General features: G+C 42.8%; 1 protein-coding gene across 3 annotated transcripts in view; it reads left to right on the top strand.

Annotated features, from left to right (window-relative positions):
* Nucleotides 1-26,345, top strand: part of LOC139409193 (guanine nucleotide-binding protein subunit alpha-11) — a 101,445-nt gene that overhangs the window by 1,734 nt on the left and 73,366 nt on the right. The gene's annotated exons all lie outside the window — the stretch shown is intronic.

The raw sequence follows: 26,345 nt of genomic DNA, 5'->3' as shown, positions 1-26,345 counted from the left end.
TTCACCATTCATTTTTCCCATAGGAGATTTTAGAACCAGTTCAAACAGTCTGTTTTATGTAGGCTTTCCCTGGTGTGACGTTTTGATAACTGAAAATGTCTCTTTGACAATGTGACATTCATCAGTATCAAGTTCATTTCCCCTCAGCAAAGTATTTATCAGCAAAGTGGTTTTATTTCGAGGGTGTTGGGAGCACTGTAAGTTATTTAAGATAACTTCCAAGAGTTACAGTTTCAAAAGATGGGCAGGGACTCCACTGTGCTGACTTTAGGGGGACGCTTGTTCCGCCATTGGGGTGCCAGGACAGAGAAGAGCTTTGACTGGGCTGTGCGGGAGCTGCCCTCCCGTAGGGGTGGTTAGGGCCAAGAGACCAGAAGTGGCGGAATCGGTCTTGAAGATGATGCAAGCTTCAACTGGAAGCCACTTTGGACTTTGGATGGTTGAAGACCATGCGGGCTGCGCCATTCTGAATAAGTTGATGGCACAAGCGGGGAGTCAAGCCAATAGTTGCACGAGTCTAGACCAGGATTTCTCAAACTCGGTCCTGGGGCTCCCACTGGGTGCACATTTTAGTTTTGTTCTAGCACCACACAGCTGATTCAAATAACCAACTCATCAAGCTTTGATTATTTGAATCAGCTGTGTGGTTCTAGGCAAAAACCAAAAAGTGCACCCAGTTTGGCCTGGATTAGGACCTGAGCTGTGTGAGGAAAGGTCGTACTCTTTGGGTGTTTTTAGAGCATGAACGAGTCTGCTTTAATGTTTGCAGAGAACTACAGGGTGTTGTACAGGATTATGCCAAGGTTCTTTGCACTCTGGAATGGGGACACTGTGGACTTGTCAGCTGTGATGGAGAGTTCTTGAAGCGGGCAGGCCTTTCCCGGGAGGAGGACAGCTCCGAGGTTTAGCTTGAGGTGGTGGGCCAACATCCAAGCTGAGATATCTGCCAGACAATGTGTGTCGCCGCCTGAGTGTCAGAAAGGGGGTAAGGAAAAGAGATGTCATCCGCATAGTAATGATAGAATAGACTATGTGAGGAAATGACAGTGTAGAGAGAGAGAGAAAGAGGGTCTAGAACCGAGCCCTGGGGGACACCTGGGGGACACCAGTAGTGAAAGCACGTGGTGCAGACACAGATCCTGTCTACCTGCCAGGTAGGATGCAATCCAGGAATGTGCAGAGCCTGAGACACCCAACCCTGAGAGGGTGGAGGATCTGATGGCTCACGGTTTTGAAGGCAGTGGATAGATCTAGGACCAAGGGGGGGCAAAGTAGGCCAACAGGCCGTAACCGGCCTGTCGGGCACTTCAATCCAGCCCGCGAGGCATACATATATTTATACATTTGTAGTAAAAAAATGTTACCCCTTTTTTTTCTCCCCAATTCCGTGGTATTCAATTTGTAGTTAGTCTTGTGCCATCTCTGCAACTCCCGTACAGAGGCGAAGGTCGAGAGCTGTGCGTCCTCCAAAACACGACCCAGCCAAGCCGCACTGCTTCTTGACACAATACCCGCTTAACCCAGAAGCCAGCCGCACCAATGTGTCGGAGGAAACATGCTAACATGCTCTCCAACATATACTATTTGATTACAACCGTATTGATGCCTGGTGAGCTTATAACCCTAAAGCAAAAGATTACTCTTTCTATTAAACAGGCACAAAACATTCTCCCAAGTCGATTTAATACTATTATCTACTCTTAAATCAAGAAAATGGAAATTCAACATTTAAGCCTTTCTGATCATCATGCTTGTTACTGCCAGATACACATTTCAGAATCTTGTAAAAGAGCCACAAGGTGGAGCTTTAATGTTTCCTTACTACAAATCCTACTTTCTATGAAAATTTGAAATTGAATGAATTCATAATGATTTACCCCATTTTTCTCCTCAATTTTGTGATATCCAGTTGGTATTTATAGTCTTGTCCCATCGCTGCAACTTCTGTATGGACTCGGGAGAGGCGGAGGTCGAGAGCCATGTGTCCTCAAACACTGCACTGCTTCTTGACACACTGCTCGCTTAACCCTGGAAGCCACCCGCACCAATGTGTCGGAGGAAACACCATACTGCTGGCAACCGTGTCAGCGTGCATGCGCCCGGCCTGCCACAGGAGTCGCTAGAGCGTGACCAAACCCTTCCCTAACCCGTACGATGTTGGGCCAGTCTCCCGGTCGCGGGATCGAACCGGGGTCTGTAGTGATGCCTCAAGCACTACGATGCAGTGCCTTAGACTGCAGGAGGCCTAGATTGAGTAATTAAAAAAAATATATAAGAACTCCTCTTCTCTCAACTGAGGAAGCCTGCTTGCTGGGAGCCCTCATTTCTCTCCATGAACTCAAAAGGGTATTGGATAACATGAATAAAGGCACCTGGTTGTGACTGTATTCCTCCTGAGGTCTATTTAACACTTTGGAATCAATTAGTTCCACCGTTACTGTTACTTGAAAATATTAACACAGCCGTTCACAAAGGTTCATTTGGAAGGGATTTAAATACAGCACTAATTCCGCTTTTATTAAAAAGGTTACGGATGCCACACAGTGCTCTCACAAACTCCCTCTATCTTTGATAAACACAGTTTAATATCTATTTTCAAATGTTCTGTCTTCCCGTCACGAAACTTACTTACCCAAATTGATACATCTGGACCAAAGCGGGTTTATTAAATGATTATCCTCAGAACCTCCGTCTATTACATACCTTACATGCTTCATCAGAAACTAAAGCTCCTTGGGCAGTTCTCTCGACGCAGAAAAAGCTTTTGATAGACTAGAAGGGTCATATCTTTAGTTGGTTTTTGAACATATGGGTCTTAGCTCCAATTTCATGATTAAAGTACTATATGACAATCCCTCAGCCATAGTAATAACAGGCAATACCTGTTCCGTTCAGAATAACTAGAAGTAGCAGGTAAGGTGATTCTCTCACCTCTTCAATTTGTCTATGGATCCCCTGGCCCTGGCGATTTGATAATTGCTGGAAATTACTCATCTCTCACTTCTATGGATCACATAATCTCATTATATGCCGACGATATCTGACTTTCTCTTGACAATATATCTCAATCCCTCCCAAAAGCTCAGATAATCATAGACAAATGCAGCTCTATTTCAAGTTATAAAATCTAACAATCTGCCCTACTGCCACTCGACCCTGATGGAGGACTCCATCCCAATCGTTTCCCATTTGAAATATTTGGGAATAGAGATTTCCTTCCTTAGATAAAACCATGGCCTGAAACTTTAACAGAACACTCAATTAAATTCGACCGGACTAGATGGACTAATATCCCAGGTTTTTTAACCGGCAGATTATCTATTATCAAGATTAATATATTGCCACAGCTGAATTTTTGTAGTTAAATGCTTCCCTTGTCTCCCCCTTCTGGCTATTGTGATCAAATCCATAGCGCGGCTTCAAAATGTATATGGCCAGCAATGTTTTCGGCACTGAGCAAATTTCAGGTCTGAGCGCAAACTTGAACATAGTGAAAATTTGGTGCAACTTCCAGCGCGTGTTTGCTATGAACAGTTAGGCTGTACCTGCAATACAGTTTTAAGTGGTCATGTAGACTACTGTGGCTATTTTATCATAATGTAAGCCTACCAGAGTGGCCTACCATCAAAACCAATGGAGCTTATGTATCCCATAACATTTTAATATAGAAATAGCTGTTATATAATTTAGCCTACAGTAGCAGTCAATTTGTGGTATGGAATGTAGGCCTACATTGAACAAGACTTTTAGAAAAAAACATGCATGGCTTGACATGAACCTGTTTATCCACTTGTGCTCCAGACAAGGTGGTAAAAATGTTGGTTTTTGATGCAAGAAACCACTTAACAAAATAAAATGCATTATTATTCCCATACCATGATTACAGAGAATCAGCCAAACTATGCCACCCTCTGCCTATTGGCTACTTAGCTTATTCAAGCCTGTCTCAAAATACAACACTGCCCCTTTAAGACAAAAAATAGCTCTTTACCTGACATGCTTTTCAAAGATGTCTAGAAATGTATAAGTTTTGTGCTCTTGTAGGAAGCAATCACTCTCACATTGCTGACTACAAATGATCTATAACTGTGCAAATAATTCACTAACTAGCAAAGAATATGAACAAAATGTGCACACGTGGCTACATGCAGCTCTCGCTTTGATCTTAAAACAAGTGCATCTACTCACGATCATGCTGTAAACACAGTACAGTTCAATGTAAATGGCACAAATCCATATTATGGTGATGCTCTATTTGCATGTAAGCCTACAGCTCTGATTGTTTATGCCACACTGGTCTGTGTAGAGTATGGGCTGACTACAACAAAATCTATTGCATAGTTTGTCTTGTTTCGCTATATTGCATTGAAAGTGGCTAATATTGCATTGATTCAATCAACTGCCACAGTGAAGGGAAACCTTGATCGTGTTAACATGGAAAACTCTAGCACTGGTCATCAACCCTTTCTGAGTCAAGATCACAGATTCAAAATGCAAGCCAAGATCTACCGCTCAGATTTTTTTATAACAGGACTTAAAAAACGCAAGGCTAAAACAGTACTGTAGCAATGATGTTTGTGCAGTAAGCTATACATTATCACCGCATATTTTTAAAATTTAAAATTTTATTTCACCTTTATTTAACCAGGAAGGCTAGTTGAGAACAAGTTCTCATTTACAACTGCGACCTGGCCAAGATAAAGCATAGCAGTGTGAACAGACAACAACACAGAGTTACACATGGAGTAAACAATAAACAAGTCAATAACACAGTAGAAAAAAAAAAGTCTATATACATTGTGTGCAAAAGGCTTGAGAAGGTAGGCGAATAATTACAATTTAGCAGATTAACACTGGAGTGATAAATTATCAGATGGTCATGTGCAGGTAGAGATACTGGTGTGCAAAAGAGCAGTAAAGTAAATAAATAAAAACAGTATGGGGATGTGGTAGGTAAATTGGGTGGGCTATTTACCGATGGACTATGTACAGCTGCAGTGATCGGTTAGCTGCTCAGATAGATGTTTAAAGTTGGTGAGGGAGATAAGTCTCCAACTTCAGCGATTTTTGCAATTCGTTCCAGTCACAGGCAGCAGAGAACTGGAAAAAAAGGCAGCCAAATGAGGTGTTGGCTTTAGGGATGATCAGTGAGATACACTTGCTAGAGCGTGTGCTATGGGTGGGTGTTGCCATCGTGACCAGTGAACTGAGATAAGGCGGAGCTTTATATTGGCTTTGCTTGAATTGCCCTGCTAATGCATTATTTTTCGGGCCATTTTAATTAAACAAAAAAATATATACATTACCGTTCAGACGTTTGGGGTTACTTAGAAATGTCCTTGTTTTTGAAAGAAAAGCAATGTTTTTTTTTGTCCATTTTAAAAGAACATCAAATTGATCAGAAATACAGTGTAGACGTTAATGTTGTAAATTACTATTGTAGTTGGAAACGGCTGACTCTGCCGTCTACACGGTATTTCTAATCAATTTCATGTTATTTTAATGGACAATTTATTAATTTTTTCTTTCAAAAACAAGAACATTTCTAAGTAACCCCAAACTTTTGTATATATTTCAAAATTTGAGGTAGGATATATGATTACACTGGTAAAATATCTGTTGTATTACTTGTGAAGCACAGCTGAGTGAACATACATTTAAATAATATTTAATTGGGCTGATGGTGCCTGCATCTGATGGTCAGTTTCAGCAGATGGAGGGTCCCCCTCTCAAAATCTCCCTGACCATAAAGGGTCACAGTCTTCCAGATTAAGACACAAGTTGAGTTGCTCTGCATTATTTCTGCCTCATGCACAAATTCATGTTGCTCTTATGAACAGAGAAAGTGAAATATTCCTCTATTTATTACTGCTGCAGTGCTTGTTGTAGCACTGAGTGGAAAAAGGTGCATTTTATAAGTTTTGAATACAAAGTGTTGACAGTGCTGAGTAAGAACTTAAACATGAATTCACTCATATAAACAGCATCTCTTTGCTGTATTTGTTGTCTCTCTAGTCATGGTTTTAAACATTTTGGAATCTCACAGTATCAACTTTGCTGTAGCTTTCTTTTATGCCTGCTACGATACTGCAGACACTGTCATCTGAGCCATCCGATTGGCTAGCGGTAGGCTTATAGTGCAATTGATTTGCTCTCTGTGCCTGCCCATTAAGGTAGTTTGTACCTTGAGACACATGAAATAGTTAAAAATGGCAACAGTTCGCCTACCCGGCACAGGGCAGCTGGATCGGATGCACCTACCGCCAACATCCCGAGACAAAAAAAAAAAAATAGGAACAAGGCTTTATCGTGGGTTTTTTTACAGAACATCAACCGGTTGTTGACAACTGCGCTAGATAGTTGAGTGATGTTCAATATCGTGCTTCATTTCTGCTCGGCAGTCCAGGGGGAGCTGCGCAGCAGATTCTGGGATACTGCGCGCACAGCTGAGTGAACATTGATTGCAAGGTAAGTGAGCCTGGAAAAAATGTATGAACTTGGAAAGAGGTAGGACGATTATCCATACCAAACTTCAAATTGTATTTACAGGCGCTAGTACATCCTAAATTGGTTTCGACATGATTCTTCTGCCCCCTGGCTGAGAAGAGAGAGAAATATGGTGTCTCCTATTATCCTGGAAGAGGTGGTCTTCACTCATATATCCTATAATGAATGTCAACTTCGCTTTCGTCCAATTATTACTAAATTTATATTTCTCTGTCAACTTGACGGCCATTGTCGATGGTGATGACATCGTGATGTCACAAATTTTCTGCAACTCCAGAGTCTGGTGATGGGCAGCGCAGTGTAGTGAGCACACAGCAGGGTGACATGCCAAATGGCCTGTTCCCTATTTGCCATTGTCTCAATTTTCAATACATAATTATATATACGAAGGTATGTGGACACCCCTTCAACTTAGTGATTTCAGCTACTTCAGCCACACCCGTTGCTGACGGGTATAAAGTCGAGCACACATCCATGCAATGTCCATAGACAAACATTGGCAGTAAAATCACTTTTAATGTGACACCGTCATAGGATGCCACCTTCCCAACAAAGTCAGTTTGTCAAATTTCTGCCCCAGTGAACTGTAATTGCTGTTATTGTGAAATGGAATCATTTAGGAGCAACAATGACTCAGCCGCAAAGTGGTAGGCCACACAAGGTCACCGAATGGGACCACCGACTGCTGAATCGCGTAAAAGTTGTCTTATCTTGGTTTCAACACTCACTACCGAGTTCCAAACTGCCTCTGGAAGCAAGGTCAGCCCAAGAACTGTTCGTCGGGAGCTTCGAAATGGATTTCCATGGCCGAGCAGCCGTACACAAGCCTAAGATCACCATGTGCAATGTCAAGCGTTGGCTGGAGTGGTGTAAAGCTTGCCGCCATTGGACTCTGGAGCAGTGGAAACGTGTTCTCTGGAGTGATGAATCGCTTCACCTTCTGGCAGTCCGACGGACGAATCTGGGTTTTGTGGATGCCAGGAGAACTCTACCTGTCCGAATGCATTGTGCCAACTGTAAAGTTTGGAGGAGGAATAATGGATTTGAATATAGGCTGCATTTTAATTTGAAATTAAAATGTGCAATTAGGAACTGTTAGGTCTAATTCTTTTTGACCATGTCTTCGGTCTACCTAAAGGTTTCTGAAAAAGAACATCAGTATGTTCACTTTTTCTGTATCAGAGTAGCAAACTCCACAGGACACGGCCCGCAACCAAAACATGCGGACTCTCCTTCACTGCAGCCGACGTGAGTAAAACATTTAAACGCGTTAACCCTCGCAAGGCTGCAGGCCCAGACGGCATCCCCAGCTGCGCCCTCAGAGCATGCGCAGACCAGCTGGCTGGTGTGTTTACGGACATATTCAATCAATCCTTATCCCAGTCTGCTGTTCCCACATGCTTCAAGAGGGCCACCATTGTTCCTGTTCAAAAGAAAGCTAAGGTAACTGAGCTAAATGACTACCGCCCCATAGCACTCACTTCCGTCATCATGAAGTGCTTTGAGAGACTAGTCAAGGACCATATCACCTCCACCCTACCTGACACCCTAGACCAGGGGTGTCAAAGTCAAATGGACGGAGGGCCAAATAAAAAAATCAGCTACAAGACGAGGGCCGGACTGTTCGAATGTTCATTGAAAAATTTTTAAATGACGCATATAGTCTAGTGAACCTAATTGAACCTACTGAAAACCTAACAAATATATTACAATATGATCAGATAAATAAAGCAATATTTTCTTATGGCTCTGTCAGTAATCTTTAATTTTCAACAGACACAAAAGACAAATTTCCTTTATATAAATATCCCCATAACATGAACATTAAATGAAAGAAACTGGTATTCAAGGCACCATCAGTAGACTATATTTTCTATTTTAGCAAAAGTGGGCTAAATTTACTTCAAAGAAAAAACAATAATAGCAATTTTCTATCATCCACTCAACTGAAATATTTTTAAAATATAATTGGATTGAAATACAAAAAAATAAAGTGCAAAAATCTATTAATCAAAAACAACACTTTGTTTAAGGAGAAGTAACATGCAGTGAAAACAAATATTACATTTTAACTTTTAAACTTGAACTGAGTAAAAACTCTAAAGATGTGATTGCACAGTAATGTTCACTTGTTTGAGGTTGAGGGTGATACTTGGTGGTGTCCCATCTTTTCCACAAGTTCATCAATGTTCGGGGTAAGGCTCTGAGCTGAAGAAATCCTCAGAATTGAGTGGAGGTGTTCAGCAGTAAGTCGACTTCTGTGTGATGTTTTGTTCAGGTTCATCAAAGAAAACAGTTGTTCACACAGGTATGTGCTGCCAAACATAGACAACGTTTGAGCAGCCTGGATGCGCAGCTGGGGCATTGTGCCGGGGAGGAAACGGGCGAACTCCGCAGCACCCACTGCCGCATATTTTGCCCTCAGTGCATCATTGCATTGGAGGTCAATCAACTCCATTTGGAGGTTTGGTGGTGAGCTTTCCACGTCAACAGCAAATGGGTTACCGAGCAGTTCCAACCTGCTTTTTTGTGCTTCAAAGTCAGCAAATCGGCGTCGAAAGTCAGCGGCAAGCATACCTATTTTATCAGCCAACTGTGTGCTCGGGAACGCACTGGTAGAGAGCTTCTCTTTCATGGTCTGGCAGCTGGGAAAGTGGCTCAAATTTTCTTTCCGCATCTGCGTCTCCCACAGAGTCAGTTTGGTTTTAAATGCCTTCACTGTACTGTACATATCAGAGATGACACGATCCCGACCCTGCAGCTGCAAGTTTATTGCATTCAGATGACTCGTAATGTCACACAGAAAAGCCATTTCACACAGAAACATTTCGTCTCGGAGTTGTGTTGTGTCTTTCCCTTTGCTGTCCAAGAACAGACAAATCTCCTCACGAAGCTCGAAACATCTTTGAAGCACCTTTCCCTGGCTTAGCCATCGCACCTCTGTGTGATAAGGCAAATCACCATGCTCCGTTTCTAACTCCGTCAGAAATGCCTTGAACTGGCGGTGATTCAAACCTTTGGCTCTGATAAAGTTAACTGTGCGCGTGATGATGCTCATTACATGCTCCATTTTCAAGGCTTTACCGCACAACGCTTCCTGGTGTATGATACAATGATAAGCTGTCAGCTCACCTGTCGCGTTTTCCTCTTGCATCTTTTCCCGTATCTTCGCCACCAGTCCGCTCCTGTGTCCACACATCGCAGGTGCTCCGTCGGTTGTCAAACCCACGAGTTTTTCCCAAGGCAGCTCCATCTCATTTACACATCTTGACACCTCTTCATACAAATCATGCCCCGTAGTTGTGCCATGCATAGGACGTAAAGCCAAAAACTCCTCTGTCACGCTTAGGTTGGAGTCCACTCCGCGGATGAAAATTGACAACTGGGCAATGTCAGAAATGTCGGTGCTCTCATCCACAGCCAAGGAATATGCAATAAAATCTTTTCCCTTTTTCACAAGCTGCTCTTTTAGATTGATGGACAACTGGTCTACTCTCTCGGCAATGGTGTTTCTGCTCAGACTCACATTTAAAAAGAGTTGCCTTTTTTCTGGGCAAACTTCGTCACAAACTTTAATCATGCAGTTTTTGATGAAATCCCCCTCCGTAAATGGCCGGGCTGATTTAGCGATCTCTTCTGCCAAAATAAAACTGGCCTTGACAGCAGCCTGGCCTTGTGATTTGGCTTTTTTGAACAGAGCCTGTCGAGATTTGAGGCCTCGTTTTAATTCCTCTGCCTTTTGTAGCCTTTGTTCCATGTCCATATTCTTGTTTTTGTCCGCGTGTTTCGTTTCATAATGTCGTCTCAGATTATACTCTTTCAGTACCGCCACACTTTCTCCACACAGAAGACACACAGGTTTTCCAGCTACCTTCGTGAACATATACTCCGACTCCCACCTTGTTTGAAACCCCCGGTTCTCAGTATCCACCTTCCGTTTTGCCATTTTTGATGGGTATCTGAAAGTTAATTTTACTGTGATGCTGACGACTGCTGTGCCAATAAATATTGAAATGAAGCAGCCTACTGCTCGGTGCGTCACCTTTGCATTGTGGGAAATGTAGTATTGGTGCGTGTAAAAGATCTGCGGGCTGCCGGCTTGCTGCGGGCCGGTTCTAATAATAAATCAAGATCATCCCAGGGGCCGTAAAAAACCTTCTTGCGGGCCGGATGTGGCCCGCGGGCCTTGACTCTGACATATGTGCCCTAGACCCACTCCAATTTGCTTACCGCCCAAATAGGTCCACAGACGATGCAATCTCAACCACACTGCACACTTCCCTAACCCATCTGGACAAGAGGAATACCTATGTGAGAATGCTGTTAATTGACTACAGCTCAGCACTTAACACCATAGTACCCTCCAAACTCGTCATCAAGCTCGAGACCCTGGGTCTCGATCCCGCCCTGTCAACTGGGTACTGGACTTCCTGACGGGCCGCCCCCAGGTGGTGAGGGTAGGTAACAACATCTCCACCCCGCTGATCCTCAACACTGGGGCCCCACAAGGGTGCGTTCTGAGCCCTCTCCTGTACTCCCTGTTCACCCACGACTTTGTGGCCATGCACGCCTCCAACTCAATCATCAAGTTTGCGGACGACACTACAGTGTTAGGCTTGATTACCAACGATGAGACGGCCTACAGGGAGGAGGTGAGGGCCCTCGGAGTGTGGTGTCAGGTAAATAACCTCACACTCAACGTCAACAAAACTAAGGAGATGATTGTGGACTTCAGGAAACAGCAGAGGGAGCACCCCCCCTATCCACATCGATGGGACAGTAGTGGAGAGGGTAGTAAGTTTTAAGTTCCTCGGCGTACGCATCACAGACAAACTGAATTGGTCCACGCACACAGACAGCATCGTGAAGAAGGCGCAGCAGCGCCTCTTCAACCTCAGGAGGCTGAAGAAATTTGGCTTGTCACCAAAAGCACTCACAAACTTCTACAGATGCACAATCGACAGCATCCTGTCGGGCTGTATCGCCGCCTGGTACGGCAACTGCTCCGCCCACAACCGTAAGGCTCTCCAGATGGTAGTGAGGTCTGCACAACACATCACCGGGGGCAAACTACCTGCCCTCCAGGGCACCTACACCACCCGATGTCACAGGAAGGCCATAAAGATCATCAAGGACAACAACCACCCGAGTCAGTACAGGTGCATCAAAGCAGGGACCGAGAGACTGAAAAACAGCTTCTATCTCAAGGCCATCAGACTGTTAAACAGCCACCACTAACATTGAGTGGCTGCTGCCAACACATTGACTCAACTCCAGCCACTTTAATAATGGGAATTGATGGAAATTGATGTAAAATATATCACTAGCCACTTTAAACAATGCTACTTAATATAATGTTTACATACCCTACATTATTCATCTCATATGTATATACTGTACTCTATATCATCTACTGCATCTTTATGTAATACATGTATCACTAGCCACTTTAAACTATGCCACTTTGTTAACACCCTACATTACTCATCTCATATGTATATACTGTACTCGATACCATCTACTGCATCTTGCCTATGCCGTTCTGTACCATCACTCATTCATATCTTTTTGTACATATTCTTTATTCCTTTACACTTGTATGTATAAGGTAGTAGTTTTGGAATTGTTAGATTACTCGTTGGTTATTACTGCATTGTTGGAACTAGAAGCACAAGCATTTCGCTACACTCTCATTAACATCTGCTAACCATGTGTATGTGACAAATAAATTTGATTTGATCATGGACTTGTTAGAGGTCTGTCCATCTTTTGCCCTTTCGTCAGGTCTGCTGGCTCACCTTTATCATTCGGCCTGAAAACAAAGAACTGCCAACTAGGTGTAAATATGCTTTTCTTTCCCACAAAGTCAGCCATAGATTTTCTGATTTAGCGTCGCCATACTGTAGTGGAACTTCCTTGTTCTACAGTTTGAAACTGTTGGAAAGTAGTTCAATGGAAGAATATTGCAAATGCACTTAGCCAGATCAAGATGCCATCACAATAGCCTACACTTGATACACTATATTTGTTTTGAACCTTTTTACACGTACTAACGGGTGTGATCATTCTACAGTGGTCCCTGCAACGTATGCTCAAAACGATGTGACTATTAAGCTTATTTAGAGCGTCCAGTTTCGATTGACGCAACAGTCAGCATTGGAGCTAGCCACTTAAAAAAAATGTCCTGAACGTGACCAGTTTATTTTTGGATGCAATGTTAAGAAATTCACAGAAGTAGCGACAGCATACACAATCATCCAAACTGGAAAATGTAGGCTATGTTAGTGCTAACTGAGGAAAGATTGACGTAACTCAAGCTGCCATTTTTAGAGAACTCTTGGCTGACAGAAGCCACAATATGAATTAGCTAATAGTAATTACTATTCACAATTCATTACATCACGGGTGAGCTCAACAATGATCTAAATACGAGACACTTTCTAGAAATCAAAAGTAATCCGACGATGGATAGTTTGTGTGCGTCGCCATGTTTGTTCTTTTGCGTCAAATAAAAATGAGGAGACGAGTTTCATTTGCAGTATACATGTTGAAGGGGTTGTCATCTACTATTGTTCACTTGCCTTCATTCACTCCTGGAAGTTTACTCGAAAGATAAGTGAACCATTGCTTCACCTCATAACGTCTTTGGTCTGACAGACGTTTACGTGACACCCAGAATGCATTGTATGTCAACAAACATGGCGCCGCAAATAGCTTAGCCTTAGCTCATTTTATAATCAGGACAACAAAACACCTGAAAAGTATTTTACACACACAGGTGTCTGTTACAATCAATGCAATAATCGGAATGCATTATTTGTCACCAGTACTTGAAAACGGTAAATGCATTATGCTCCGTACATACATAGATACATACATAGGAAACAAGATGATATACAGAAAATAATGCACGTACTTTGATAGGAACGCACATATCCAAAGTTATTATTTGTAAGTAAAACAACAATGCGAGTGCCAGCCAGAAAATGTGCAAGACTGCGCAAATGTTTGCATACTTGATGTGCGTAAAAAATGGGGAAGGGCTGTGCTCGAAGAGCGACATTTGTCCGGCTCAGTAAAGATTCAAACATAAATTGTCCGCAACACAGAAATGCGCTACTTCACCTCAAATCAAACTGTTGTTAGAAAATACAACCTGTTTGAAAATCAAATTGAATCATAGCCTCTAGATAATTAACAGGCAGCTCGAGTTAACTGTACTGTTGCGTAACGTCACATTTTGGAACAGTGAGTGCATTCTGACATCACGTGCATAAAAAAAAAACTCGGGCTGCATCGACCATTAGAAAAGGTTAGAAGGTAGGTTAATATTATTGATATCTGAGTATTGTTATGGACAATAAAAACATAGTCCTACCAATTTTGGAAAATCATTCTGCAGCCTAGACTAGATCATTTTTCAATAACTAGGCCTAGCAATGTCCTTTACCAGACTCTGGAGGTGCAGTCAAATTTGTGACATCACAATGTCATCACCATCGACAGTGGCTGTCAAACATAGTTGACAAATAGAAGTTGCGTAATAATTGGACGAAAGCGAAGTTGACATTCATTATTGGATATTTGAGTGAAGACCACATCTTCCAGGATAATAGGAGACACCATATCTCTATTCTCAGCCAGAGGGCAGAAGAATCATGTCAACCAATTTAGGATGTACTAGCGCCTGTAAATACAATTTGAAGTTTGGTATGGATAATCCTCCTACCTCTTTCCAAGTTCGTAAATTTTTTTTCCAGGCTCACTTACCTTGCAATCAATGTTCACTCTGAGCTGCGCGCGCAGTATCCCAGAATCTGCTGCGCAGCTCCCCCTGGACTGCCGAGCAGAAATGAAGCAAGATATTGAACATCACTCAACTATCTAGCGCAGTGGTCACCAACCGGTCGATCTCAAAGGCATTCCTAGTCAAAACCTAAAATGTTCTGTAAAAAAACCAACAATAAAGCCTTGTTCCTAGATGGCTAACTAGCTCCTAAAATAGCAAACCGAATGCCCAACAGCATTTAGCACTTTTTAGACGGTTAACTTAATAGTTTAAAGATATCAAGCTGTCAAACAGTTGTTCCATACTGTAATTAGATCTGTAATTACCTTGTGTGTGTACAGTTGAGGTCGGAAGTTTACATAAACCTTAGCGAAATACATTTAAGCTCAGTTTTTCACAATTCCTGACATTTGATCCTAGTAAAAATTCCCTGTCTTAGGTCAGTTAGGATCACCACTTCATTTTAAGAATGTGAAATGTCAGAATAATAGTATAATTATTTATTTCAGCTTTTATTTCTTTCCACACATTCCCAGTGTGTCAGAAGTTTACATACACTTAATTAGCATTGGGTAGCATTGCCTTTAAATTGTTTAACTTGGGTCAAACGTTTCAGGTAGCCTTCCACAAGCTTCCCACAATAAGTTGGGTGAATTTTGGCCCATTCCTCCTGGCAGAGCTGGTGTAACTGAGTCAGGTTTGTAGGCCTCCTTGCTCGCACACGCTTTTTCAGTTCTGCCCACAAATTGTCTATAGGGTTTAGGTCAGGACTTTGTGATAGCCCCTCCAATACCTTGACTTTGTAAAATCAAATTGTATTTGTCACATACAGTCGTGGCCAAAAGTTGAGAATGACACAAATATACATTTTCACAAAGTCTGCTGCCTCAGTTTGTATAATGACAATTTGCATATACTCCAGAATGTTATGAAGAGTGATCAGATGAATTGCAATTAATTGCAAAGTCCCTCTTTGCCATGCAAATGAACTGAATCCCCCAAAAACATTTCCACTGCATTTCAGCCCTGCCACAAAAGGACCAGCTGACATGTCAGTGATTCTCTCATTAACACAGGTGTGAGTGTTGACGAGGACAAGGCTGGAGATCACTCTGTCATACTGATTGAGGTCAAATAACAGACTGGAAGATTCAAAAGGATGGTGGTGCTTGGAATCATTGTTCTTCCTCTGTCAACCATGGCTACCTGCGTGCCGTCATCATTGCTTTGCATAAAAAGGGCTTCACAGGCAAGGATATTGCTGCCAGTAAGATTGCACCTAAATCAACCACTTATCGGATCATCAAGAACTTCAAGGAGAGCGGTTCAATTGTTGTGAAGGCGGCTTCAGGGCGCCCAAGAAATTCCAGCAAGCGCCAGGACCGTCTCCTAAAGTTGATTCAGCTGCGGGATTTGGGCATCACCAGTACAGAGCTTGCTCAGAAATTGCAGCAGGCAGGTGTGAGTGCATCTGCACGCACAATGAGGTGAAGACTTTTGGAGGATGGCCTGGTGTCAAGAAGGGCAGCAAAGAAGCCACTTTTCTCCAGGAAAAACATCAGGGACAGGCTGATATTCTGCAAAAGGTACAGGGATTGGACTGCTGAGGACTGGGGTAAAGTCATTTTCTCTGATGAATCCCCTTTCCGATTGTTTGGGGCATCCGGAAAAAAGCTTGTCCGGAGAAGACAAGGTGAGCGCTACCATCAGTCCTGTGTCCTGCCAACAGTAAAGCATCCTGAGACCATTCATGTGTGGGGTTGATTCTCAGCCAAGGGAGTGGGCTCACTCACAATTTTGCCTAAGAACACAGCCATGAATAAAGAATGGAATCAACACATCATCCGAGAGCAACTTCTCACAACCATCCAGTAAAGGTTTGGTGACGAATAATGCCTTTTCCAGCATGATGGAGCACCTTGCCATATGGCAAAAGTGATAACTAAATGGCTCGGGGAACAAAACATCAATGTTTTGGGTCCATGGCCAGGAAAGTCCCCAGACCTTAACCCCATTGAGAACTTGTGGTCAATCTTCAAGATGCAGGTGGATAAACAAACAACCCACAAATCCGGACAAACTCCACGCATTGATTATGCAAGAATGGGCTGCCATCAGTCAGGATGTGGCCCAGAAGTTAATTGACAGCCTGCCAGGGCGGAGTTCTTGAAAAAGAAGGCTCAACACTGAAAATATTAACTCTGCATCAACTTAATGTAATTGTCAATAAAAGCCTATGACACTTATGAAATGCTTGTAATACTTCAGTATTCCATGATATCTGACAAAAAGGCTCTGAAGCAGAACTTTGGTGTCATTCTCAAAACTTTTGTCCATGACTGTACGCATGGTTAGCAGATGTTAACGCGAGTGTAGCGAAATGCTTGTGCTTCTAGTTCCGACCATGCAGTAGTATCTAACAAGTAATCTAACAATTTCACAACTACCTTATGTAAAGGAATGTATTAGAATATGTACATAAAAATACATGGATGAGCGATGGCCGAATGGCATAGGCAAGATGCAGTAGATTGTATAGAGTACAGTATATACATATGAGTAATGTAGGGTATGTAAAAATTGTTTAAAGTGGCTAGTGATACATTTATTACATCCCATTTTTAATTATTAAAGTGGCTAGAGATGAGTCAGTATGTTGGCAGCAGCCACTCCATGTTAGTTTTGGCTGCTTAACAGTCTGATGGCCTTGAGATAGAAGCTGTTTGTCAGTCTCTCGGTCCCCGCTTTGATGCACCTGTACTAATCTCACCTTCTGGATGATAGCGGGGTGAACAGGCAGTGGCTCGGGTTGTTGTTGTCCTCAATGCTCTTTTTGGCCTTCCTGTGACATCGGGTGGTGTAGGTGTCCTGGAGGGCAGGTAGTTTGCCCCCGGTGATGCGTTGTGCAGACCTCACTACCCTCTGGAGAGCCTTACGGTTGTGGGCGGAGCAGTTGCTGAACCAGGCAGTGATACAGCCCGACAGGATGCTCTCGATTGTGCATCTGTAAAAGTCTGTGTGTTTGGTGACGAGCTGAATTACTTCAGTCTCCTGAGGTTGAAGAGGCGCAGCAGCGCCTTCTTCACCACGCTGTCTGTGTGGGTGGACCATTTCAGTTTGTCCGTGATGTGTACGCAGAGGAACTTAACTTTCCACCTTCTCCACTACTGTCCCGTCAATGTGGATAGGGGGCTGCTCCCTCTGCTGTTTCCTGAAGTCCACAATCATCTTTTTTGTTTTGTTGACATTGAGTGTGAGGTTATTTTCCTGACACCATATGCCGAGGGCCCACACCACCTCCCTGTAGGCCGTCTCGTTGTTGTTGGTAATCAAGCCTACCACTGTAGTGTCGTCTGCAAACTCGATGATTGAGTTGGAGGCGTGCATGGCCACGCAGTCATGGGTGAACAGGGAGTACAGGAGAGGGCTGAGAACGCACCCTTGTGGGGCCCCAGTGTTGAGGATCAGCTGGGTCGAGATGTTTCCTACCCTTACCACCCGGGGGCAGCCCGTCAGGAAGTCCAGGACCCAGTTGCACAGTGCGGGGTCGAGTCCCAGGGTCTCGATCTTAATGACGAGTTTGGAGAGTACTAATGGTGTTAAATGCTGAGCTGTAGTCGAACAGCATTCTTACATAGGTATTCCTCTTGTCCAGATGGGTTAGGGCAGTGTGATTGCATCGTCTGTGGACCTATTGGGGCGGTAAGCAAATTGGAGTGGGAATAGGGTGTCAGGTAGGGTGGAGGTGAAATGGTCCTTGACTAGTCTCTCAAAGCACTTCATGATGACTGAGGTGAGTGCTTGGGGGCGATACTCATTTAGCTCGGTTACCTTAGCTTTCTTGGGAACAGGAACAATGGTGGCCCTCTTGAAGCATGTGGGAACAGCAGACTGGGATAAGGATTGATTGAATATGTAGGATTGATTGAATATGAATATATGTATATATATACACACCATCCAGCTGGTCTGCGCATGCTCTGAGGACGCGGCTAGGGATGCCGTCTGGGCCGGCAGCCTTGCAAGGATTAACACGTTTAAATGTTTTACTCACGTTGGCTGCAGTGAAGGAGAGCCCGCAGATTTTGGTAGCGGGCCGTGTCGGTGGCACTGTATTGTCCTCAAAGAGAGCAAATAAGTTTTTTAGTTTGTCTGGGAGCAAAGCATCGTGGTCCGCAACGGGGCTGGTTTTCTTTTTGTGGTCTTTTTGTTGTCCTTAAGCCATTTTGCCACAACTTTGGAAGTATGCTTGGGGTCATTGTCCATTTGGAAGACCCATTTGTGACCAAGCTTTAACTTCCTGACTGATGTCTTGAGATGTTGCTTCAATATATCCACATAATTTTCCTGCCTCGTGATGACATCTATTTTGTGAATTGCACCAGTCCCTCCTGCAGCAAAGCACACCCACAACATGATGCTGCCACCCCTGTGCTTAGACTTCAATATACTTGTAAAATCTATGGCAAGACCTGAAAATGGTCTATCGATGATCAACAACCAATTTGACAGAACTTAATCCATTTTGAATCCTAATAATAATAATAATAATAATAATAATAATAATAATAATAATAATTGAATAATAATCATCAAATGTTGCACAATCCAGGTGGCGAGAAGCTCTTAACTTCTTGACCATACTTGAGACGCAGACGTCTCAAGTATGCCCCTGGAAATGCAAATGCGCTACGCTAAATGCTAAATGTACTCGTTACAACTCAATCTTTGATCAAAATTCACAAGCAGGGTATTGAATTAAAGCTACACTCGTTGTGAACCTAGCCAGCAAGTCAGATTTTTAAAATGCTTTTCGGCGAAAGCATGAGAAGCTATTATCTGATAGCATGCACCCCCCAAAATGCCAGCACGACACGTAAACAACAGATTTTGCGGTAGCCGGCGCTACCCAAAACGCAGAAATAAAATATAAAACATTCATTACCTTTGACGAGCTTCTTTCTTGGCACTCCTATATGCCCCATAAACATCACTATTGGGTCTTTTTTTCGTTTAAATCGGTCCATATATACCCAAAATAGCTTTGTATGGAAGCTGTGTCATTCAGAAAAAAACATTGTTTTTAAACGCTGCGTAATTTTTTTAAATTAAAAAAGTCGACGATAAACTTTCACAAAACACTTCGAAATCCTTTTGTAATCCAACTTTAGGTATTAGTAAACGTTTATAATCTATCAAAATGATTACAGGGCGATGTATTTTCAATAGGTCTTCACTTGCAAAACAATGGCTGATAATGTCTTCATCAACTACATCCGGGTCAAGACTGGGAAAATGGATGCCAGATAGATGGATTTTCCAACAATTAATTCAATTAAAAATGAGGCCATCGTGTGGAATTTGTATGAATTGCAGGCAGGTCGATATTAAATTCTGTTCTCTTTTAACAACTCGTGGAAGTGACTTATGGAAATTATTTTTAGCTTTCAGAGAGCAGTTTTTCTTGCGTTTTTCAATGAAACACACGATCTGTTATAGTCACAGCCGTGATTTAACCAGTTTTATAAACTTCAGTGTTTTCTATCCACACATACTAATCATATGCATATACTATATTCCTGGCATGAGTAGCAGGACGCTGAAAAGTTGCGCGATTTTTAACAGAATTTTCGAAAAAGGAGGGGGTAGAAGTAAGAGGTTAAGGGACTTACCCAGAGAGGCTCACAGCTGTAATCACTGCCAAGGGTGCTTCTACAAAGTATTTACTTAGGGGTGTGTGAGTGATGTATTTCATCTTCAATAAATTAGCTAAAATGGCTAAATATTTTTGCTATTATTGTAGGGTATTTTGTGTAGATGGCTGAGGGGATTGGATGGAGACGTTGGCTGGGTGGGGAATGGGATGGATGGGAGGTTGGGGCTGGAGGTCTACTTATTTTCTATATTTTATTTTTTTTCCTGTTCATGCTGAATTCATTTATTATTCAACTTTGTATTTCTTAGTTGTTTTTTAAGCGGCAGCCTACGGGTACAGGTGGGCTGGAGGATTGAGGGAGGAGAAAGTGGGGAAGAGTTTCCCAGGGTTGGAGACAGAAGCTTGACATTTTGAGTGATAGAACGCAGCATTCGCAATGGATACAGAGGAAGATGAGGTAGAGAGGAGAGAGTAGAGGCATGAAAAAATGATGCGGAAATGAAGTGTAGGTCAACGAGGCAGTCAGGAGGGAGAAGGATTTAGCAGAAGGAAGAGGGTAGGATGGGGGAGAGAGCGAAGATTGCAGCGGCGCATGACCATCTGGGTAAGAGCTGAGTAGTGACTACTCAGCCCAAAGTAGTGATCAGAGATGTGGGGGGGTTGCAGTGAGATTAGTAGGCAACAGCCTCTAGTGAAAATGAGGTTGTGCATATTGTCTGCCTTGAGTGGGAGGTGATTGGGAAAGAGTAAGGTCAAAAGAGGAGAGGTGGAAAGAAATTTACTGAAGTCTGGCGTCGGGAGATTAGTCACCCAGTACGATGAGTGGTGAGCCATCTTTGGGGAATTAGCTTATCAAGGTGTCAAGCTCATTGAACAATCCAAGGGCACCTGGTGGGTGATAGATGACAACAATGTTAAGCTTGAGTGGACAAGTGACAGCATGGATTTCAAATGAAGAGATAGACAGGCGAGAGAGGGAGAGAAGACAACATCTTTTGGATTATGAGAGAACATAGTCAGATGACGAGAGAGCAGCTGGAAAAGGAGTGTTCTCTGGGGAAATCCATGTCTCAGTCACCCAAAAGTGTAGGAACTAAAGGGCAACATGCTGAGATGAACTCAGCCTTATTGACTGCAAATCGACAGTTCCAAACGCTGCCGCAGACTAGGAGTTCCACATGGGTTGTGTGCAGACTAGGAACTCCACATGGGTTGTGTGCAGACTAGGAGTTCAACATGGGTTATGTGCGCAGAATACACTAAATTAGAAAGGTTGCAGCCGGGGGTGGGAGCGTTTGTATAACCTACAGGGAGAGGAGCGAACTGGGATGGGAAACACATACTTGCCAACGCTATAAAGAGTAAAATGAGCTCATCAAAATAACTTGGTAAGATACTCAAGTGAGTGGCGTGACGCCTTCCTCTCTTTCCTTGAACAACTCAAAACAACTCGGCAGAACGTCTAAGACAGCACTTCAGTTGAATTGCCCTATCAAGACAATATCAACAACTACTTATTGAATAAAATAATATACTTGCTTGCTACTCTAGTAAGTAGATTCCCCCCCCAAACTATTGATGGAATTGTCGTCAAACATTTCTCTTCAAGTAACGATTAAGTCATTTATTAATCAATACCACAAACCCGGAACAGCGACAACATGGTCATGTGTCTGTGAATCACAACATTAAAGACAGAGTGATCACATCATTTCCACTAATTGAGCCATAGACAATACAACTCAAGCATTGAGGGCAGCATTTTGATGACAATGTAGTGGTTTACACTATGTCTACTGTGTGTGTGAATGATGGAAGAATCTTACCCCAGTTGTAGGCCCATTTGAGTGTGTGGAGTCCCTTGTTGAATGTCTTTGGGTCTGCTTCTATAAAGTCAAAATACAGGAAGTTAAGTCTGTGGCTTATATTGAATTAAAAGTTGACACATGATAAATCTTAAGCAATACCATGCAACAAACTACTACACATATGAAAGGCTGTACCACATATACCAGTACTATAGCCTACACATGGAGAGGAACCTAAAGGCACATACAGAGCCAACCAATATTACTCACCTGACAGACTAGTGTGTACTAGTGCTGCCTTGGCTCCAGTCTTCTCTTCTATATCTGCTCCCTTCTTAGCAGCCATTGCTGTAGCATCAGTCAACTTCAACTTGAGTGTCACATGCGTTATATCAATACCGTCTAAATCAGGGGTGTCAAAGTCAAATGGACGGAGGGCCAAATAAAAAAATCAGCTACAAGACGAGGGCCGGACTGTTCGATTGTTCATTGAAAAATTTTTAAATGACGCATATAGTCTAGTGAACCTAATTGAACCTACTGAAAACCTAACAAATATATTACAATATGATCAGATAAATAAAGCAATATTTTCTTATGGCTCTGTCAGTAATCTTTAATTTTCAACAGACACAAAAGACAAATTTCCTTTATATAAATATCCCCATAACATGAACATTAAATGAAAGAAACCGGTATTCAAGGCACCATCAGTAGACTATATTTTCTATTTTAGCAAAAGTGGGCTAAATTTACTTCAAAGAAAAAACAATAATAGCAATTTTCTATCATCCACTCAACTGAAATATTTTTAAAATATAATTGGATTGAAATACAAAAAAATATAGTGCAAAAATCTATTAATCAAAAACAACACTTTGTTTAAGGAGAAGTAACATGCAGTGAAAACAAATATTAAATTTTAACTTTTAAACTTGAACTGAGTAAAAACTCTAAATATGTGATTGCACAGTAATGTTCACTTGTTTGAGGTTGAGGGTGATACTTGGTGGTGTCCCATCTTTTCCACAAGTTCATCAATGTTCGGGGTAAGGCTCTGAGCTGAAGAAATCCTCAGAATTGAGTGGAGGTGTTCAGCAGTAAGTCGACTTCTGTGTGATGTTTTGTTCAGGTTCATCAAAGAAAACAGTTGTTCACACAGGTATGTGCTGCCAAACATAGACAACGTTTGAGCAGCCTGGATGCGCAGCTGGGGCATTGTGCCGGGGAGGAAACGGGCGAACTCCGCAGCACCCACTGCCGCATATTTTGCCCTCAGTGCATCATTGCATTGGAGGTCAATCAACTCCATTTGGAGGTTTGGTGGTGAGCTTTCCACGTCAACAGCAAATGGGTTACCGAGCAGTTCCAACCTGCTTTTTTGTGCTTCAAAGTCAGCAAATCGGCGTCGAAAGTCAGCGGCAAGCATACCTATTTTATCAGCCAACTGTGTGCTCGGGAACGCACTGGTAGAGAGCTTCTCTTTCATGGTCTGGCAGCTGGGAAAGTGGCTCAAATTTTCTTTCCGCATCTGCGTCTCCCACAGAGTCAGTTTGGTTTTAAATGCCTTCACTGTACTGTACATATCAGAGATGACACGATCCCGACCCTGCAGCTGCAAGTTTATTGCATTCAGATGACTCGTAATGTCACACAGAAAAGCCATTTCACACAGAAACATTTCGTCTCGGAGTTGTGTTGTGTCTTTCCCTTTGCTGTCCAAGAACAGACAAATCTCCTCACGAAGCTCGAAACATCTTTGAAGCACCTTTCCCTGGCTTAGCCATCGCACCTCTGTGTGATAAGGCAAATCACCATGCTCCGTTTCTAACTCCGTCAGAAATGCCTTGAACTGGCGGTGATTCAAACCTTTGGCTCTGATAAAGTTAACTGTGCGCGTGATGATGCTCATTACATGCTCCATTTTCAAGGCTTTACCGCACAACGCTTCCTGGTGTATGATACAATGATAAGCTGTCAGCTCACCTGTCGCGTTTTCCTCTTGCATCTTTTCCCGTATCTTCGCCACCAGTCCGCTCCTGTGTCCACACATCGCAGGTGCTCCGTCGGTTGTCAAACCCACGAGTTTTTCCCAAGGCAGCTCCATCTCATTTACACATCTTGACACCTCTTCATACAAATCATGCCCCGTAGTTGTGCCATGCATAGGACGTAAAGCCAAAAACTCCTCTGTCACGCTTAGGTTGGAGTCCACTCCGCGGATGAAAATTGACAACTGGGCAATGTCAGAAATGTCGGTGCTCTCATCCACAGCCAAGGAATATGCAATAAAATCTTTTCCCTTTTTCACAAGCTGCTCTTTTAGATTGATGGACAACTGGTCTACTCTCTCGGCAATGGTGTTTCTGCTCAGACTCACATTTAAAAAGAGTTGCCTTTTTTCTGGGCAAACTTCGTCACAAACTTTAATCATGCAGTTTTTGATGAAATCCCCCTCCGTAAATGGCCGGGCTGATTTAGCGATCTCTTCTGCCAAAATAAAACTGGCCTTGACAGCAGCCTGGCCTTGTGATTTGGCTTTTTTGAACAGAGCCTGTCGAGATTTGAGGCCTCGTTTTAATTCCTCTGCCTTTTGTAGCCTTTGTTCCATGTCCATATTCTTGTTTTTGTCCGCGTGTTTCGTTTCATAATGTCGTCTCAGATTATACTCTTTCAGTACCGCCACACTTTCTCCACACAGAAGACACACAGGTTTTCCAGCTACCTTCGTGAACATATACTCCGACTCCCACCTTGTTTGAAACCCCCGGTTCTCAGTATCCACCTTCCGTTTTGCCATTTTTGATGGGTATCTGAAAGTTAATTTTACTGTGATGCTGACGACTGCTGTGCCAATAAATATTGAAATGAAGCAGCCTACTGCTCGGTGCGTCACCTTTGCATTGTGGGAAATGTAGTATTGGTGCGTGTAAAAGATCTGCGGGCTGCCGGCTTGCTGCGGGCCGGTTCTAATAATAAATCAAGATCATCCCAGGGGCCGTAAAAAACCTTCTTGCGGGCCGGATGTGGCCCGCGGGCCTTGACTCTGACATATGTGGTCTAAATGAATCTCCCCAGTTGTGGACAGGTTTGTATCTGAATGACAGGTGTGTGTGTGTGATTGACATTGTTCTGTGTGTATAAGCTTTTGTTCCTGCCCAGCTCATACCTTATTACAAATCATAGCCTATAGCTGTGATTTGTTATGTCGATTATTTAAGTTGGGTGTTAGAGCTGGGCTGGGACAAAACCCTTCACACACTCCTGCTCTTCAGGACGTCCTGCAATGACTGAAACAGACCAAAGCAGGATAATAGTGTTTCAGGTGGAAACAGCTTACCTAGTTGAGAGGTGATAAGACTCAGGCACCCCCATTGTTCTTGGTATAGAGATGGTGCAAATAAGGTTTGCAATTTAGTATTGATAACATGACAGTAATTCTACCTCAAAAGCAATTAAACTCACCATAGCAGTGTTGTGGAAATTCTTACACAGGGACACTCAGTCAATCTTAAATTAATCATTGTTTGTCAGCTCGCTGGAGAGGTTCCAACAAACTTGATGCACCATGGTGAATGTCTGTCAAGCAGTCCCGCTAGTTCTCTTATATACTGCATACAAGTCATATTTGCACAATTTAGCTTATTTATAATGAATTCAACTTTAACATTTGCTTTATTCATGTGACTGACCAATACTGGGTCATGCATGTGACAGACCAATACCTCACAAGGCTTCTTCTCTAAGCTGAGACCTTGAAACTGAGATCTTTTGTTCTCAAAACAAGGGTCTGGATGTACTGCCAAATTGCAGATACTGATAGTGAGGATTAATTCAATCAGTCACTTGCATGAACACAGAAAATGGTTATTAGAAAAGCACCATCTTCCATCACAGCAGGCATGACTAAATAAGGTTACGTAAACTTGCCTACTAGCTATACTAATGATATGCTGTCCAGAGGGCAACGGCAAACTGATCAATGTCTTCCCGCTGTAAAGTAGGCACACTGTTGAGAGGATGCTAATCAATCCGTCTGAAACCTCTCAAAAACCCAAATAACACAGCTTGCTAGGGTAGCTACAAGTCAAGTAGTACTTGAAGTAGGCTACCCACTCCTCACCCACAGACACACACGTTATCAAGAATGCCGAGCTTCACCATCTAAAGTTGGCTAGCTAGTTAACTAGCAAGTTAGATTGTTGGTTTATAGATTGTAAATGCATGATACATAAACATGGTTAGACAATTAGATGGGTAATGTAGCCATCTAGCCAGGCTAATGTTGCTAACTAGCTAAACATGCGCTAGGTAGCTAGATAACAGGTAGGCCTATTGTGTAAATTAAAAACTTCACCAAGACAGTTCACTGAATTGTCAATTTAGCTGACATAATGCATTTGGAAAGTATTCAGACCCCTTACTCAGGACTTTGTTGGAGCTCCTTTGGCTGCGATTACAGGCTTGAGTCTTCTTGGGTATGACGCTACATGTCTTAGCACACCTGTATTCTCTGCAGATCCCCTCAAGCGCTGTCAGGTTGGATGGGGAGTGTCGCTGTACAGCTATTTTTCAGGTCTCCGGT

This window comes from Oncorhynchus clarkii, chromosome 5, assembly GCF_045791955.1.
Source record: "Oncorhynchus clarkii lewisi isolate Uvic-CL-2024 chromosome 5, UVic_Ocla_1.0, whole genome shotgun sequence".
NCBI lineage: Eukaryota > Metazoa > Chordata > Actinopteri > Salmoniformes > Salmonidae > Oncorhynchus > Oncorhynchus clarkii.
The sequence above is the reverse complement of the archived record's forward strand: the minus strand, read 5'-3'. Positions and strand labels throughout refer to the sequence as shown.